Below are 17627 nucleotides of genomic sequence, written 5' to 3' on the forward strand. Positions count from 1 at the left end.
ATCCATTTACACAGTGCTTTAAATGGGGAAAAATAAGTGCAGGTACTCATCAAATTGAGCTAGGGGCGTGGCTAGTGGGCGGAGTTAGAGGTGGGGCGAGACATGATGATGCAAAAACACTTCTATTGAGTATTCCTGTTGTCCTTGCATTGTCCTGGATAGTGGTTTAAAACTTTCCATTCCTAAATACTGCCGGTGCTCGGACTTAAAGCCATGCCTGTAGGGATAGTTTACACATATGGGGCTTCTCCCTGTTCACCAACCATGCCAGCAGTTATCCGGATCTGTCACCCTCTGTCAGTACTGTGTGTGTGCGCGTATTTGTCCAGCCTTGCCTTTACATCGCCCACCCGTCTGGCGGTGTTCAATAATTGCCTATGCCCATCCGGCTCGCCGTAGGGCGATTCCCCAGACTCACTTGTTCCTTCTCTAGGTCCGTTAATTCTCGTTCTAGTTGTCTTCGTACTCCAGCCACTCGTGCCATGCCCTCTCTTTGCAGCGCAACCTTATAAGCCTCATATTCCACTGCTCTAGTCACTGAGGTACACCCGTTTGCACAGAAAAAATGCAGAGTGTACCCCTTAATGTATGTGTGAAAAGCACCACCCGTCAGGCACATTCATTCACAATTTCCACAACAGGATTTTCAGTCTAATCCACCCAGCGTAGAGAGTCGGGATTATAGGTGAGTGGTCTGGCAAATATCTATTTAGGTTGGCTGAGGAAGCATACCAGTCCAAATCTTTTGTCTTCCCCAACACATAATCTATACGATTATATCCCCTGTGTACAGGAGGATAGTATGAGAACACCTTGTCTCTCTGGTGATGATGTCTCCTGTCTCCAAACATCTAATTGTTGCTACCATATGGGGTCTGCATGTACCATTCACCTATCAAGGAGTACGCCTGGCGCCAACCATGTCCCTACCCCTCTCCTATGGTTAGAGTATGTAGCACCTTACAAATGACCTAGATTTTCTATCTCCTTCTACAAAAGGTGCGTTTCCAGCAACATAAGTATGCAGGCCTGATACCGTTTAAGATAGGATAACACTCTGTATCTTTTTGAGTATCCTTTGAGACCACATACATTCCGGGATGTTAGCACATTAACCATAGTCATGGACATGGCCCATGTGAAGTGCCAGCAGGTTTGGGCCCTGCCCAATTCCCTCACCTCTCCCCCCACCCACCCACTCCAGCATCCCACATCAGAAGTCGTCATTGCTCTTTAACCGCATGCGTGCGGCGGCTTTTTTCACGCTGTGCGGCATTTTTTTTAAAAAACGCGTTACATGACGAGCTGAACTCATCATGAGCATGCGAGCGGCGCAACTCATGACGAGCTAAGCTCGTCATGAGCATGAAAGGGGTTAAACCAGAAAAATAACACAAAGAGCAGCCCCTCGGGTGGTACCAAAATATACCAACATGTGGCCCGCCTAAGTGTATCGAGGACGCCTTCTGTCTACAATGCAACGGTGTACTGGGCTGATTCTTCCAGCAGTATGCAGAGTGGAGCTGCAGGGAATCTAAGAAGGGGCGAGAAACAACAAAGCCTCCTTAAAAAGCAATTGGTCTTTTAAAGACCTGTGAAATGCTCGGGTGCGGCTGTGATTGCTCCCTGGAAGCTGTCTCAGCCGGGCTGCCACACGACAGGGGAGGGAGTGTCTGAGGCCCTTTGATCCCAATGGCGTGCGCGCCTGATGACAACCTAACCCTGCAGGAGCCCCCCAGCGCAGAAATACACAGGCTGTTGCCAGCCAGAGCGGCACCTCAACAAGCACGATCTGTTGCATGTACCCGTACTTCAGGGCGTACCGGTACTCTCCTTTCCCGAAAAATAAGTTCCGGTACTCAGGGGGGTTAAACTGAGAAGTGCCGGTACTCAGTACCGGTGAGTACCGGCCCATTTAAAGCACTGCATTTACACTGAAATCATTATGTAGTCTAACTGGATCTATTGTAAAGCGCTCTGACACCTTCTTGTAAAGTATGTGTTAAAGAACCGCATAAATAAATAAAATCCACCCCCACAGAACTCTAGCGAGTTCTTCACGATGACCAGCAAAGAATATGGTACCCTGCCCAGTGCTTTAACTGGAAATATATTAGTGTAGGTACTTACTCTTTATGGTTTAAATATCTTTTATTGAAATTTCAACACACACAAACATTGCCATGCAGGTTTAGCTGTCAAACCACTGACATTGCATAGCATATGAGTTAATAGGTCAGGCCAGGAGCGCAAGCATAACAGAGGGCGCGTATCAAAGCAGGAAAACCTTACATAAAATAAAAATAAAAGGGGAAAAAGGGATATTGAAAACCCTCCACCCTTCTTCCTCCACCCCCTGCCCGTGTTCCACTACCTAAGCTATCTTAAACCGTACATGACCTCAATCATTGCTTCGCCCGCTGTGGATCATCGACGCGCAGTAAGCGAAGGTACCGGGGACAGGTGACCTCCCGGGATTCAGAGGCTAAGAGGGACAGAAAGAGTTGCCACAATTCAACATACCTGGACCCCTCCCGTGCCACTGTCAATGTCAGCTTCTCCATTCCGAGAACATGCCACAGGCGATACAACCATCCTATGAAGGTTGGGATATTGGGGGTACACCAGTGAGTGAGTATATTTTGCAGCACCGAACCCAGCGCAATTGCCATCTGCCGGCATCTACGGGATCGCAGTGGATAAGTCAGAGGATTTGGAAGACCCAAAAGGATATATGCTGGGAAACGTGGAATCTCCGTATTGAAGTGTTTGTCCACCTCGTCTATCACCAATAAGGCTGGATACGTTCACACTCCCATAATAGGTGTACCAAAGTTCCTATCTGGTTACAGCCTCGCCAACATGTCGCTTCCGAAATATGGTCCATTGAGTGAAGACGCTCCGGGCTATAATACGAGTATGTTACTACCTTTGTGAGGGTTTCAGTGAGCCCCATGTGAAATGCTGAATGTCGGGCCCGATAGTATATCCCCTCTCACTCTTTGTGACTGAGCGTTCTGCACAGTTCCCTCTCCCAATGCACTCGGCTGGAATTGTAAGTGGGAGCATGTCTGGCCTGCAGCATCTTGTAAAAATCGTAGATTCGTTTTTTATCTGACATGCGTGTAATAAGCCACCGCTCATAAGGGGAAAGACGTCTATCAGCCTCGGCGCAGACTTGGTCATGGAGCGTCCAATTCCATGCTTGCAAATACCGAAGTCTCTCCGTTTCAGGTAGCCAATATTCCTGCTTAAATTGATGGAACGGAATAACTCCTTCGGCATCATACATATGGTACAGAAATCGCCTTCTAGCGGGCCTCCATCTTGCAAAGGCAACCGTGTCCGTACCCGGGGTGAAGTCGGGGTTGTCCATCAGAGGGGTGAGCGGAGGCGGGAAGGTGGTGAGGTCGTGTTTGATATTAGTGTGGTCCCACACTTCTAGGGGGACTCGCGTAATATATGAGGCGTATAAATTGCGGGGTCTATGGCGCTTGCATAGAAAGGGTATTTCCTGCAAGGGTCTGGCGGCTACTGCCTGGTCTTAAACAACCAGTGTTTCTCCGACTCCCAGCGACTCCACTCAACCAGATGCCGCAGTTGGGCCGCCTGGAAGTAAAGCTGGAGATCAGGGATCCCGAGCCCACCCCCTTCCGGAGGGAGTGTCGCTAGTGTCTGCTTTAATCGTGGCTTCCGACCGTTCCAAGGAACTGGGCAAGATCTGATTGCGTCTGCTGTATTCAACCTGGAGACGGTCGGAGAGGGATAGTACAAAAGAGAAAAAGGATCTGGGGTAAACTGGACATTTTGACCGCCGCTATTTTGCCTAGCCATGAGAGAGGGTAATCTTTCCATTTGCCCAGTTCTCAATGAATCTTCCGTTGCAGATGCGCGTAGTTAGTAGCAACTACTGTCGAAAGAGAGGAAGCCAGCTAAATCCCCGAATACAGGATCGTGTCTGTCGCCCATTGAATGGGAAGTAAACCTTGAAGATATTCCCAGGTGCATTGCGTCAGGGAGAGATCTAGGGCTACCGACTTATCCGTATTCCCTTAAACCCTGCATCCCGTGCAAAGATGTCCAAGTCCGCTAGTCATGTCGGTGGCGCACCCCTTGGGTTAGATAATGATATCAAAACATCATCGGGTATAGGCTGATCGTATGTATATAGCCGCCAAATTTAATACGGGTAATTGCTGAGTTGCGCCGTATCCTCTGGGCTAGAGGTTCCATATAGACGGCAAAGAGAAGGGGCAACAGAGGGCACCCTGTCTTGTGCCTCTCTCAATGGGGAGGATGCGTGTCCATTCACGCGGACTGTAGCTGTCGGAAACTTATAACAATTCAAGATGCACATGCAAAATTTCTCTCCTATCCCCATTTGCTCCAAAGCCTGCTCTAAATAAGGCCAGTGGACTCTATCGAAAGCCTTTTCGGCGTCAATAGCGAGCAACATATATTCTTCTTGCGTACACGTGGCTTTCTCGATGAGATGCAGGGCATGTTTCGTGTTGTCTGAAGTTTTGCGTTCCGGGATGAAGCCTGCCTGATCCGGGTCAATAAGACCATGCTTGTGTGGTGCGAGGCAGGCAGCTAGGATCCCTGTATACAATTTAAGATCTATATTAAGAAGGGAGATAGAGCGATATGTGCTACACTTGGTCTTGTCTTTCCCTGGTTTGGGGATCACCGCAACGGAGGTCTCTAGGAGATCTATTGGGATCGCCCCGGGTTCAGCAAAGGAATTAAAAAGCTGAGTGAGGAGAGGGGCCATCAGGGCACAAAACGTTTTATAAAAAATAGCAGAAAAGCCATCTGGTCCGGGGGCTTTTGCCGGCTTGAGGCGAGCAATGGCGGGGATGATCTCTTCCGTTTGAATGTCTCTGTCAAGCTAGTTGGCGTGGGCTTTAGTCAGGGCTGACAGGGTAACGGAATCAAGGAAGGTGGCCCCATCGGAGCTTTCCAGCGGGGAGCAAACGTAGAGGTTGGCATAAAAAATGCGAAATGCCTCGGCGATGTCTCCATCCTCCGAGACGCGCTGACCATCCCCTCGGCAAATCTCCTGGACTCCCTGTTTTTGTCGGGTCTCGCATAACTCGTGGGTGAGAAGGCACCCGCACCTGTCTTCCCCTGTATAGTAGGCTTGCCTCAAACGCAAGGCTGAAAATTCCGCTCTATCCTTGTCGAGTGCCGCGAGTTGCTGGCGCACGGCTTTAAGCTGACGCCACACCCGAGGGGTTCCCGTACTTTGGTGCATCTGCTCCAGCTCTCTAGTTTGTTGGGTGAGTTCTTCCAGCTTACGCCTGCACTCAACATTATCTGCGGCTGAAATGGCTATGAACTCCCCCCGAACAACCACCTTTAGTGCTTCCCACTGTGTTGCAAAGGCTGTATCGGTGTTGGAATTATGTGAGAGGTAATCCGTGATGGATCGCTGTATAAGCTTAACCACTTCCTCGCGGTGCAGGAGAGTGTCTCTAAGATGCCATACCCTGGAGGGCCGTGATAGGGGTGGGAGGGTGAGAGTGGCGGTGCGTGGTCTGAGAGTGTGCAACTCCTATTTCAACCCCTGCCGTGAGCGCATGTACTGGTGTTGATGCCAAGAGGTAATCTAGCCTACCGTAGGTCTTATGTGCATTGGAGTAATAAGAGTATTCTCGGCTTTGAGGGTAGAAGTTGCCCCACAAGTTGCTTAAACCCCGATTGCACAGACGGGCCAGCTCTTCTGCGGAAGGGGCGCCCGATTGATCTGTGCGTAGACAAGATCTATCCATATTGTTATCAAAAACTAGATTCAAGTCTCCCCCCAGAAGGATGTTGCGGTCTGTCGTGGCTGTAGCTTCGGTGAGGGCGGAGTGCAGAAATTGTTCTTGCCCATCATTCGGGGCGTATAGGGAGCCAATAATGAATGTGAAGTTACCTAGGGCAAATCTATAGGCCAGTAGCATGCCCCTAATTTTGGCTTCCTTATGTAGGACCTCCCCCTTAAACTGCTGAGCCACCCCCGCTGATTTAGTAGGGCCTGAGGAAAAAAATTGGGTTGGAAATTTCCGATACCAGTGGTGGTGGCAATCCCTGGTAAAAGGTGTGTTTCCTGCAGTAGACAGAGATCTGCTTGGGCATTTCCAGGCATGACAGAAGAGCTCTGCGCTTCACCGAGTTGTTAAGAGCCGCACATTTAAGGTTAGTATCTTAAGCGTATTGGCAGGCATTCACGGTAGCTGAGAAGACCAAAGGCATAGGTAAAGTGCAGAATCTGGTGCTACAGAAACGCAAAGTGGTCAGTTGACTCAGGGTACCATGGTTATGTAGGGCAATGCTAACCTGGAAAGGAAAGTGGACATGGAATACTGGATCCCTTCCAAAAAAATCCCCAAAAAGAAATAATAACAATTGAAGAAAGTAGACAGGAACATATTGTCCATCATCCCTCGACGATTGGAAATAAGGCAAGTTGGGGTAATCCATCAACAATTAGAAAGCCCTCCTCCCACCAGCAGCCCGAGCACAAACAAATCAGTTAGCCGGCCAATTGTAGCCAAAAAAGTCAGCCAGGTTGGGATTTGGTCAGTTCCGCGGAAACAGTCTCAAGAGCTGACTGCTGAGAACCTGCGTCTGGTCGCAAAACATTAGGGGGTGCACCTGGCGCGCTTTTTGGAGGATATCTTCTTTGGTGCGGTAGTCCTGCACACAGACCGGATGTCCGACGGTGGAGCCGACGGGGCTCCCGGAGGGCCCACACTGTGCCCTCGGTCTGAACGCAGTTCCGCCTTGAGAGGTCTGCCCAGGATGAGATTGAAGAGCTCCCTCGTACACCTGAAGGGGTCCTTCGAGTCGTCGTCCATCTTCACTCCTCGGATTCGGATATTGTGGCGCCGGGAGCGGTTTTCCAGATCTTCAAGGCAAGGTGAGTCTGGAGATCAACCTGCAGATCATGATTCCTGAGGACCTCCTGCTGCTGTGTCGCTAGCTCCGGGTCCCTACCGTCACTCTTGTCTTCCAGCTCGGCGACTCGTTCGCCGATGCCATCCATGTCTCTGCTAACCTCCTAAATTTTCCGCCGTGAACTCCCGTTTGAGTGTTTGGATATCCTCCCTCAGTGCAACAAACATAGACTTCAGAAATGCCTTGGTGATTGGTTCCATGCCATCTTCCCGCTCCAGTGCTGGTCAGGCAGCGCCCGCCGCCATGTCGGTATTTTATTGACCAGCCTGCGCTTTCGCAAATAAGTCCTTCAGGATCTTGTCCTTGCGTCCCTGGGGGGAGGACATATCGTGCCACAACCAAGTTCAAAGAGCCCCTGAGCTCACCATGCTCCAGTCCCCACACCAACCCTACTACATTTGGGGACACCGGGTGCTGCAATGTCCGATTTCTCCTCCACACTTGGCGCTTACGAATGTCCTAATACATAGGCAAGCGGGTCGGGGTGATGCACGAGCTGTATCGACACCAGCGGGGGGCTCGGCGTCCATCCCCCAAGCAGCTTCCAGGAGGGTCAACGCCGCGGCCCCACGCTATCAAGCCTCCTGGACCGTGGCCGGCCCGTGGCTCCCAATGGCTATCTTCCTTGCTGCTCCTCCCCACCACAACGACGCGTTTGAAAAGAGGCACTTGGCTTAACCAGTCCCTTTTTGTCGTTATTCCCTATGAAGATCTATGAGGCCGGTCTTCCCGCAGCTGGGCCTAGCGACAGCCGATTTCAGCGTGGGAGAGTTCTACTGGGCCTACAGGACTCTCCACCAACACCGGGCCTGTTCGCTTTTTCCTGGCTTGCTTCTCTGCGGCCGGTGTATGGTGCTCCTCACGCCACCACCGGGGTCCCAGAAACCAAATGTTCCGGTAGGCCCGCCAAAACGGGCTGGCCTCTGCTCGCCCTCAGGACTCGCCCAGCCGTGATGTCTGGGTCAGGCCACAGGGTTTCCAGTAGGCCGTATCATCGCCTCCAGCTGGCTTAAATGGCGGCCGCGTCTAATCAAGCAGTGCTGGCGAAAATAATCAGCCTCTACGCTCCCGCCGATACATGGGTTATCCAAATGCAGGCTTACCGCAGGCTGGTCCCCGAGGAGCAAGCTCCGATTGGTGTCTCCCTTACGTCCTGGGGCCCCCCGACTCCTCCACTCTGGCAATGAATGGCCTCCCGGCCACACGTCCTGCCGGCGTGCAACTGTGGGCTGCAAGTGATGGGACGGGCAACCCCCCTCGGTGAGTGCGTTGCGGGAGGGCACCGGATACGCCGCTGGGCCCTCTACCTTCCCTGCGAGCTGCTGGGCCCGGCAGAGACACCTTCAAAATGGCGGGCGGGATGCAGCCCGCCTCCTCCCTCCACTGCAGCGGGGCTCCCGTCAATGCCTCACCTGGCCTCGGTTGCCCGATATCTCTTTCCCGGTGGCATGGAGCCACCCACGCCAGACGCCGTTCCAATCGGGCACCCTGGATGCACCTCTCTGCCATCCGGTCAGCTCCCCGCACCTCCGAGGATCATAGGGCCACACGGCCTCGCTGGAAGAGCGCGTCTCGGAGCAGCTCACCCTGCGCCATCAGATTACACTCTCAGAAGCTCCGCCACCGCACCAGGAGAGTGCCCAGCAAGTCTGGCAGCAAGGACAGCCCCAGTGCTCAGGTCAGCAATCTTGAAAATGGCCGAAGGCCGGTGCTAAAACGGGCCGTTGGCGGAAGCACCAGAGCAACACATCTGCTCACTCCACCACCCTGGCCACGCCCGCGGAACGTACTCTTTAGAGTATTCATTTGTTCCTGAGAAGTGTCTGTACTCTGTAATATTCACGCTGGTGATTTAGGAATTGGCCCCACCAGATGTGTACTAATCCCACTATTACATGTAACTCACACTTAAGTATGTTTGGTGTTGTCAGCCATAGAGGACTAGAGACTAGTTCATAGCCTGGAACTATTACCTATAAAAATAAATGTGATTGTGATCAAATTGCTCTGCTGGAAGAGATGCTTCTTAGGGCAAGAACCCTCACTCACCCGAAGGTGATATGCTTCATCACTGGGTCCCCTCCTCACACCTGGACTGTGAGGTCCATGGTGTGGGCTACAACTCTACTAGTTGGGAGGAGCAGAGGTGTTTTGATGAGCAATGGAAATGAGATCAGTGAGGGACAGAGTGCTAGTGAAAATATAGTGTGTAGTGTGTTATTACAACTACTTCCAGGGGGCCAAAATTACTTTATTCTGTAGGTTCACCGGGGTGGATTTAAAAAGAGGAACGGGTTTGTAAACCAAATATACCCCTCTCAATGGTTGCGTGTGTGGTAGGTTTACTGTTGTTCTTCTCAAAGAGTAAGTAATATCCACCCTCAAGCCACTGGGTATGTTCAAGGGTCCCCCACCGCGATGCGGTGCTTGCTTTCTCGATGGAGTCTCTATGGAGTCTCAACACGTACTTAACTGTGAGTTACAGTGTCTGTTCTCTCCCATTAAATGTATTGCAGCAGTGCCAAGAACTGCAGGTACTCAGTACCGGAGAATATCTGCCAATTTATAGCACTGACCCTGCAGTCTCAAAACTCAGCCAGACAGAGCTCTGTCAAACACTTCATGGTGACCTACAGCATATTGTACCCTGCTGACCGCACTCATCTTACCTTAGGCAAGCACTTTAGCCTGGATCTTCAGCCCCTGCTTTATGCGCTGCCAACAGCAGACTCTGTGGATATTTCACATACATCTGCAGAGCAAGTTGAACCATCTACTAATCGTGGAACCCCACAGGACTTTGGCACAGCACACTTTACACTGATGTGCAGCATCTGTTTTACCCTTTAGCAATCGTTGAACCATACAGGGCTCTGTAAAGATGCTTGCCTCTGCCCTGCAGCACAAAACGGGAGTCCATCGATGTTTTTACTAAAGAGGGTTAAGTGTTGCAACACACTCCATACATCAAAGAATACTTCAATTCCTGATTTATAAGAAATTATTGGTCCTGAGGAGAACCCTCAAACCATCGGGTTCGAAACGCGTCGACCTGGCCTATTGTCAAACAGAATGTATATAAAGTTTAGGGTGATGAACTCGTAATTGTATGGGAGATTCATATAATTCTAAAAAAGAAGGAGTCCACTAAGACAAATTACTGACAACCTTGGTTTAGTTAATGACTTTTTGACAAGAAGGCCACTTATTGTGTTGTGTGTATGAGTATGAGTGAGAAATGTGTGCATTGGCCAAAATTATGAATGGGTGTGTGGTAAAATTGTAAATAATTATATGTTTTGTAGAAAAATTGTAATGTTTTGTATCTAAATGTTTTCTTGATGCACAAAAAATTTGTAAGTCTTTGAAAAAAAGTATTAACTATTGGTAAAACAAATAAACCAATTAGTGACGTAATCTATAAAACGGACAGGTATGTTTTCTTCATAAAGGTTGTAGATAAAAAGAGGAAAGTGTTGTCCAGTATTGGCAGTTGTATTGTTTAATGCTAGTGGGCTTGCAGCACTGGTTCTGCCACCCACAGAAGCAGCCTTGTAAAATGTGTCTACGGTCTGCCATTGCAGAGCCTGCGTGCAGTCTGGTACTATCATGCTGACTGGGCAAGTGCACCCACTTGCCAGTCCCTAAACCTTTCCTTGACTTCATATTAGTCACCCCTATGGTAGGCCCACGGGCAGGGTGCATTGTAAGTACAAGGTAGGACAAGCCTGATGTCTGTGGCATGTCCTAATAGTGAATTACAGCCATTTTCGTTTTTCACTAATGCAAGGCTACCTGTTCCCTGCAGGCCAGAATGGGCTGCTGGATTGTTACATGTTTATAATCCTAGCAGACTCAGAAAGCATGGTAGAAATTCGAGTTTATTATGCCTGGACTCAGAATAAGAAAATACATGTTTTAGTGAAGTTTATTTTAATATTCTGTGTTTGCAAATACCACTTTTAGAAAGTAGGTTTTTGCTTACCTAACCATTTGAGCCCACCTCTGCGAGGTTGTGTATTCCTTTGTCTGGTTTTGTGAGTGACAGGGCTGGGGGATTCCAAGGGACAGGCTGGGGCAGCCCAGTGGTTAATGGAGAGATCTGCATCTAGATGGGAGGGAGAAGTTGCACCTGGGACCTGAATAGGGCTGGGCTTTCCCTCTACAATGCTGGCTCCACCTCCTGTGATGCGTCTGATGTCACTGCCCTGCACACTTAAAGAAGAGAAGGAAGACTGTCAACAAAGTGCTCCAGGACTGTACTTGCCTTCCACAATGCTGGCTCCACCTCCTGTGGGGCTTCTGATGTGCCTGCCCTGCGCTGTGAAAGGAAAGGAGAAGTCTGGTAAACAGAGTGCTTCAGAACTGGCTTGAACTGGGCCCAGGCCCCTCCCCCCTCAGTGAACAAAGGATTTTGGTGTATAAGTATTGGGACCCTGATCCCAAGAAATTAGATCACTTATGGTCTTACAAGACGAAACCTCTGCTGAGGCGAAGGAACCTGAAGAAACTGAGGAGAGACTATTCCCAAGCTGAAGTGCTGCTTGGGGGATTGGCCTGCAGTGGTTGCCTGACTGCCAAAGAGAGGAGAAAGAAATGTGTGGACTTTTCTTTCAACTTGTGAAAAGATCTCCAAGGGCTTGGACGAGAGCTTGCCCCCTGGCCGAAGTCCCAGGACCAGTGGACTTCACCAGCCTTTGTGAATTGCTGCTGGAAACAAGTGGCTACAGAAGCAGGGAGCTGTGACCGACTCTCACGACTGGCCCGGTGTCGTGTAGGCACCACATCAAGCAACGTTTGCCTCGAACAAAGCAAGCTCTGCGCTCACCGACTCCATCCTGACGCCGTCAGCGAGCCGTAGCCTGCACCGCGACGTGCAACGCCTCGCTACACCGAATCTTACTGGTCTGACCGACGCGGTCACTGCTGCTGACTTCGAGTCCTGTGAACGCACCGGAGATGGGCACCGCCTCGCACGCTTTGCAACGCACCGCCTGACTGGCACCGCTGTCCGGACTGATCGACGCCAGCTCCTGAACTCTGGCTCTGTCACTGCACCGCAAGCTGCAAGCACCGCATCGAAGCACTGTCTCGCCCTGCAATGCAAGCCTTGGATCCAACGACTCTGTCATGGGCCGCTGCCTGCACCGCATTGAGGGACCGCGCATCCTGCAACGCTTCCTTTCTGCACCGTGACGATCACCGGAACCGGCTTGCCCATCCGTGCCGGCCGCCCCAAGTAAAAGGTACTGTGACTGAGTCTGTCGACATTTGAGTGGGCCCTTACCGACTCGGTCTGCTGGATTTGCTAGACTCTTTGTTATTTTCAACAACGGTGTAGCCCGTCTGGGCTACTGACTCGCACAGAACCTTGATTTAAGCCTTTTTAACAAGAAGCCTTGAAATCTGAATGGGGAAGAATATGGCAGCTGGCACCTGGCAATTTGGGGAGGCGTCTGAAGGTCAGGAGCGAAACCTAATGAGACTGAGCACCTAAATGCCGATTTTACCGGAGACCTAAGCTTGGAACTAAATATGCATTTTGTAAAGCTTACTCACTGATATTGATTTGAGACTCCGACAAAGCTGTGGGGGTTCATTCCCGGGCTGGGCTGAGAAGACGTGTTTCACCGCGGGTCCTGCCGAGTTCGGCTGAGCAGCTCTGTGGTTCACGGTCTCGGGTCTGCCTTTTGCCTTTGTTTTCCATGGTGCGGTACGGAGAGTGGGAGCCGCGGTGGGGGGGGGGTCCCGGAGTGCTCAGGTGGAGTTAGAGGTGGCGGCTGAGACTGTGGCGGCTCCGGCTGTTCCAAGATATCGGGCTGGTGGGGTTCCCGCGGACGGAGTTGCGGGGGGTCTGCCGAGCCCGTGTGCGGTGTGGAAGCCGCTCTGGGCGTGCGCCTCCCAGGAATTGGATCTGGAGAGGAAGGTCGTAGCAGTACTTCCCTTCCTTGGTGGGAGAGGAAGGGGCAGTACATTCGCCGAAAAGCTGATGCAGATACAGCCCCCCAGCAGAGCGGGGGGGCAAGTAAGGAGAGACACTGAGGGGGTGTGGGAGGTTGAGAAGCAGTGTAGAGTTTCTGGAGTGCCTCAAGTGCCTCGGATTGGTATTAGGGGTAAGACTGAGCAGCAGAGAGGCTGCATGTCAGCATCTCAGGTTGGGGGCAAACCAGGTACTCTCTTAGGAGCACTAAGTTAAATCCACTGATGGTTGATTCTCAAGGAGGTGAGGACACAGAAAAATCGGGCAAGCAGCATTCCAAACTCAGTCAAAAAACAGTATTGAAGAATAAAAATGCAAAAGATCTAAATGTAGTGAAAGTTAGATCTACCAATAAAAAAAAGAGTGCCTCTGCGGTTAAAAACCCCCACAAGTTAACCCCCTCATTAAGGAGTTACTTCAAAATAACCCCCAGTACGCTGGTTTTAAAACCACCTGACCGGTCTGATAGATTGGATCATAGTGGCCTGCTGTCTAAATTTCCTATGTGTAATAGATTTCTCCCCCTTATGGATGAGGTCGACCTCTCAATATTAGAGATGGTAGACGAGCCCAACAATACTGTGGTTGAAACAGAGGGGGGTCTGGCAATGTAGCCGAAAAGGCTTTTGCGGATAAAGAGCAGTCCCAATTCAATATGGAAATACAGGACAGTGCTTGTATACAGGCTTCTTCAATAGACAATCTTGGGAATGGAGACCAGCAAAGCTCCATGTGTGATATGCTACAAACTCTTGTTAAGGAAATGAAAGAGAGATTCTCTACTTCAGAAAGCAATCAAGTGGACATTAAAAAATCATGTGAAAAATTAGAAACTAAAATTGATTTGCTTGCTACGAGGACAATGGCGTTAGAACTCTCTGTAACTGAACTAACTAGCCAGATGGAAGAAAATAAAAAAAACATAGCGGCATTGAAAGTGAGAGATCTAGAAACAAAAGATAAGCTGGAGTCATTAGAAAATTCTCAGAGGAGGAATAATATACGTTTGCTGAAAGTAGCAGAAGGAGTAGAAGGGACTAAAATAAAAGAGTACGTAGCGAAACTAATAAAGCAGGCCACTCAAGTCGAGTGCTCGAAGGAGGCTCTAATAGCAGACATGCAGAGAGTACATAGGGATCCATTTAGGCTTAACCCCAACAAAACAAGGCCAAGGAAAAATTTTGTGCATTTTTTGACGTATACCCTGAAAGAGGAAATACTTAATAAAGCGCTGAATTAAACTCTCTGACAGTAGAAAAAATAACGTATCAGATCAGATGTTTCTGCTATTACGGCTTCAAGGCAATGGGAACTGGGCAAATTATTGGAACCGTGAAAAAAATTGGGGGCTACCGTACAACTAAAATTCCCAGCCTCTTTGAAAGTAATGCATAATAACAGCATGAGGGTTTTTAGGAGAGTCGAAGAGGCTGAGTCTTTTTTGCAGTCCATTTCAGGAGGAGAGCAAGGAATGGAAAAAGGTGTTTGTAAAAGTTTAAATAAATAAGCTCCTGACCTAAGAAGAGGTGCCCCAAAGGCCTAGGTAGTGGCCATGGAGGAGGTAAAGGGGGGTTCTTCGGGGGGTGGGGGGGGTTTCACCAGAGGGGTGGAGGGGGGGAGCACTGAGTAGTGGAGCATTGGGAGAAAATAAAAAATAAAAAGGTTAGGTCCAAATCGCCAATTCATCGTAATAGAAGTTTTTTAAAGGAATAGCCTGCCCTATGGTTGATCAGAGTTTCAGGCTAAAGGTGCTCTCCTGGAATCTCAACGGTTTAAGGACAAAATATAGGATGGAAAAAATATTCCAATATTTAAGAGATATACCAGAGCAGATCCTTATCCTGCAGGAGACGCACTTGTTGGAGAGTGAGTTAAAGTCCATTAGCAAATCCAGAAGATGGATTCAAAGTGTTGTTTGTACTTCACATCAACACTCAACTAAGGGAGTTGCTATAATTTTAAAGAAAAACTCAGCCATTTCTCTTGAATCTACCTCAGTGGATAAAATGGGGAGATGGGTTATTGCCAGGATCAAATGCCATACACTCAAGTTTACAGTGGCGGGGTATTATGGCCCGAATATAGATGACTCAGGACCCTTCTGCGGTTTGTTATCTGAGCTTGTAAATTACACTGATCCATTAATATTGGCTGGAGATTTTAATGTGGTCCTGGATCAGTCTCTTGATAAATCACAGAGAAGTAGGGCTATCTGTAATCATAAAATGACGGTTTTGAACACAATGAAACAACTTGCCTGGTATGATGTGTGGAGAAACAAAATGGGCAAGAAAAGAGTATATACATTTCATAATAAGAAATATAATCATAAGTCAAGAATATATTATTTTCTCTTGAGTACTATGCTAAAGGAATGGGTTCAGTACGTTAGTCATGTAGGGGAACATCTTTCTGATCATTCAGCTGTTTCTCTAACTATTATCATACCAGTTGGGCCAATCTCCAGAAGGTGGATGGTGGAGCGTGCCATCTTTTTGGAGGAAGACATAATTGAAAAGCTAACAACAGAAATCAATTTGGGTAGTGCCCCAATACATATGGTTTGGGATGCATATAAGTGTTTCTTAAGGGGTCTAATTACTGCCATTCAGTTTGCTAGATAATAAAAATATAAAATGGAAGTTGAGGTAATAGAAAAAGAAATTCAAACAATTGAGAACATTATTCATACACAACAGAGTGTTCACTCAGACACTAGTAGGTTAGAAAGGTTACAATCTCTAAGATCAGACTTAGCAGTAGTCCTGGATCTAAGGCTGAAAAGAAAATGGCAAGCTAGCTAACTAGTTCATGTTGAATATGGAGAGAGTTGTGGGAAGCTCCTGGCATGAAGGACTAAGCAAGATCTGGCCAGAGGTATTATCAGTGAGCTAAATTCTTCCGTTCCAGGAGTCACACTTGAGACCCCAGACAAACTCAATAAGGCCTTCCAGCTTCATTTTGAGGGAGTATACCGTGAGGACCTGAATGTTCAATCAGGTGAGATAAAAGAATGGCTGGGCTATACCCCCATTAAAAGGATCCCCGATGATAAGGCACAGAATATGGATCTCCCGATTTCTAGATCAGAGGTAGTGAAAGCCATTGATTTGGGCAAAACTGGGAAGGCCGCAGGTCCGGATGAGCTACCTGCGGAACTTTATAAAGCTTTAAGGGATGTTCTTACTGCAGTTTTGACTACACTATTTGCCCATATTTTTGAAAAAGGAGGAGATATTCCTCCATCATGGAATGAAGCCACGGTCTCCCTAATCCTTAAACCCTCTAAATCACCAAGATCTTGTGACTCATACCGATCCATCTCTCTGCTTAATATTGATTATAAGATCTACGCATACATATTGGCAGAGAGGTTAAATGGGGTTGCGGAGAATCTTTTGCATAGAGACCAAAAGGGATTTATTAAGGGTAGAGGTATAGCTGAACTTATAAATAATTTGATAGGGGCAATAGATATAGCTACTGTATACAAACTCCCATTAGCCATAATAACGTTAGACACTACAAAAGCTTTTGATAGAGTCAATTGGGTCTATCTAGAATATATATTAAAAGAGTACAACTTAGGAAAAAACTTTTGTAGGTCAGTTTCGTTGTTATACCAATCACCTACGGCAAGAATTTTAGTGAATGGGAATCTTTCCGCTCCGGTCAAAATCCAGAGAGGCACTAGACAGGGGTGTCCTCTATCCCCGATGCTTTTTAATTTATATATCGAGTCTCTTGCTGAAAAAATTAGATCAAACTCAGGTATACAATCTTTCAGATTCAAGGATTGGGACAAAATGGTGGCGTTATATGCTGATGGTTTAATGGTTTTTACCCCAGACCCTGATGTCTCAATCCCACTGATATATGATGAAGCAAACGGGTTTGTTAACATTTCAGGATATGAAATTAACGCCACAAAAACTGAATGTATGGTATGGAACCTGAGTACTTGTGCCCATCCAATAAAGAGGGTGATTAGATATCTAGGTATACAGATTACCCAAAATATCGTTGAGATTCCAGAATTACATTTCCAAAGGATTGCTAAGGAAATACAATCTTCCCTGACGGCTTGGGCTTACTTGCCTTTAACTCTGGTTGGCAGAGTTAATCTAATAAAAATTATGCTTTTGCCTAAGTTAAGTTTTGTATTACAGATTATCCCCCTGGCATTTAACGAAAAAAGTTTAAGGTTCCTCAGTCAAATTTAACACCTTTATCTGGGCCTCTAAAGCGATTAGAATATCGTGGAAGAAATTACGTAGGAAGAAGAACAAGGGGGGCGGTGCCTACCAGACTTAGTTCTATATGCTAGAGCTTTCTCTTTGAGGGTAGGGAAACTTCTTCTTGGTATCCCCGATGATTCGAATGTAGGAGTAATGTTTAAGGCCATGCTTGTAGATGTTGAAAATGGAAATCAAGGTTTTTTATATAAATACGGGGATCCGAGATTTTTAAAAAAAGTGTAATTAAAAATACTATGCGAACTTGCCGGTACCTGGGCAAAGGTCAGAAAAGCTTTGAAGATCAGTTATTTCAGTGCTCTTGCTCCCATCTTGAATGCTCCAGTATCACCTGGATCAGGGGTCTCCATCCTTTTGTGTAGTCAGAGCTACTTCTGGCCATTGAAAATCGTCGTGAGCTACTGAACCCGAAGCAACTCGCGTGTTTTTCCGAGAAACCCCCCACG

Source organism: Lissotriton helveticus, chromosome 1_2, assembly GCF_964261635.1.
Source record: "Lissotriton helveticus chromosome 1_2, aLisHel1.1, whole genome shotgun sequence".
Classification (NCBI taxonomy): Eukaryota; Metazoa; Chordata; class Amphibia; order Caudata; family Salamandridae; genus Lissotriton; species Lissotriton helveticus.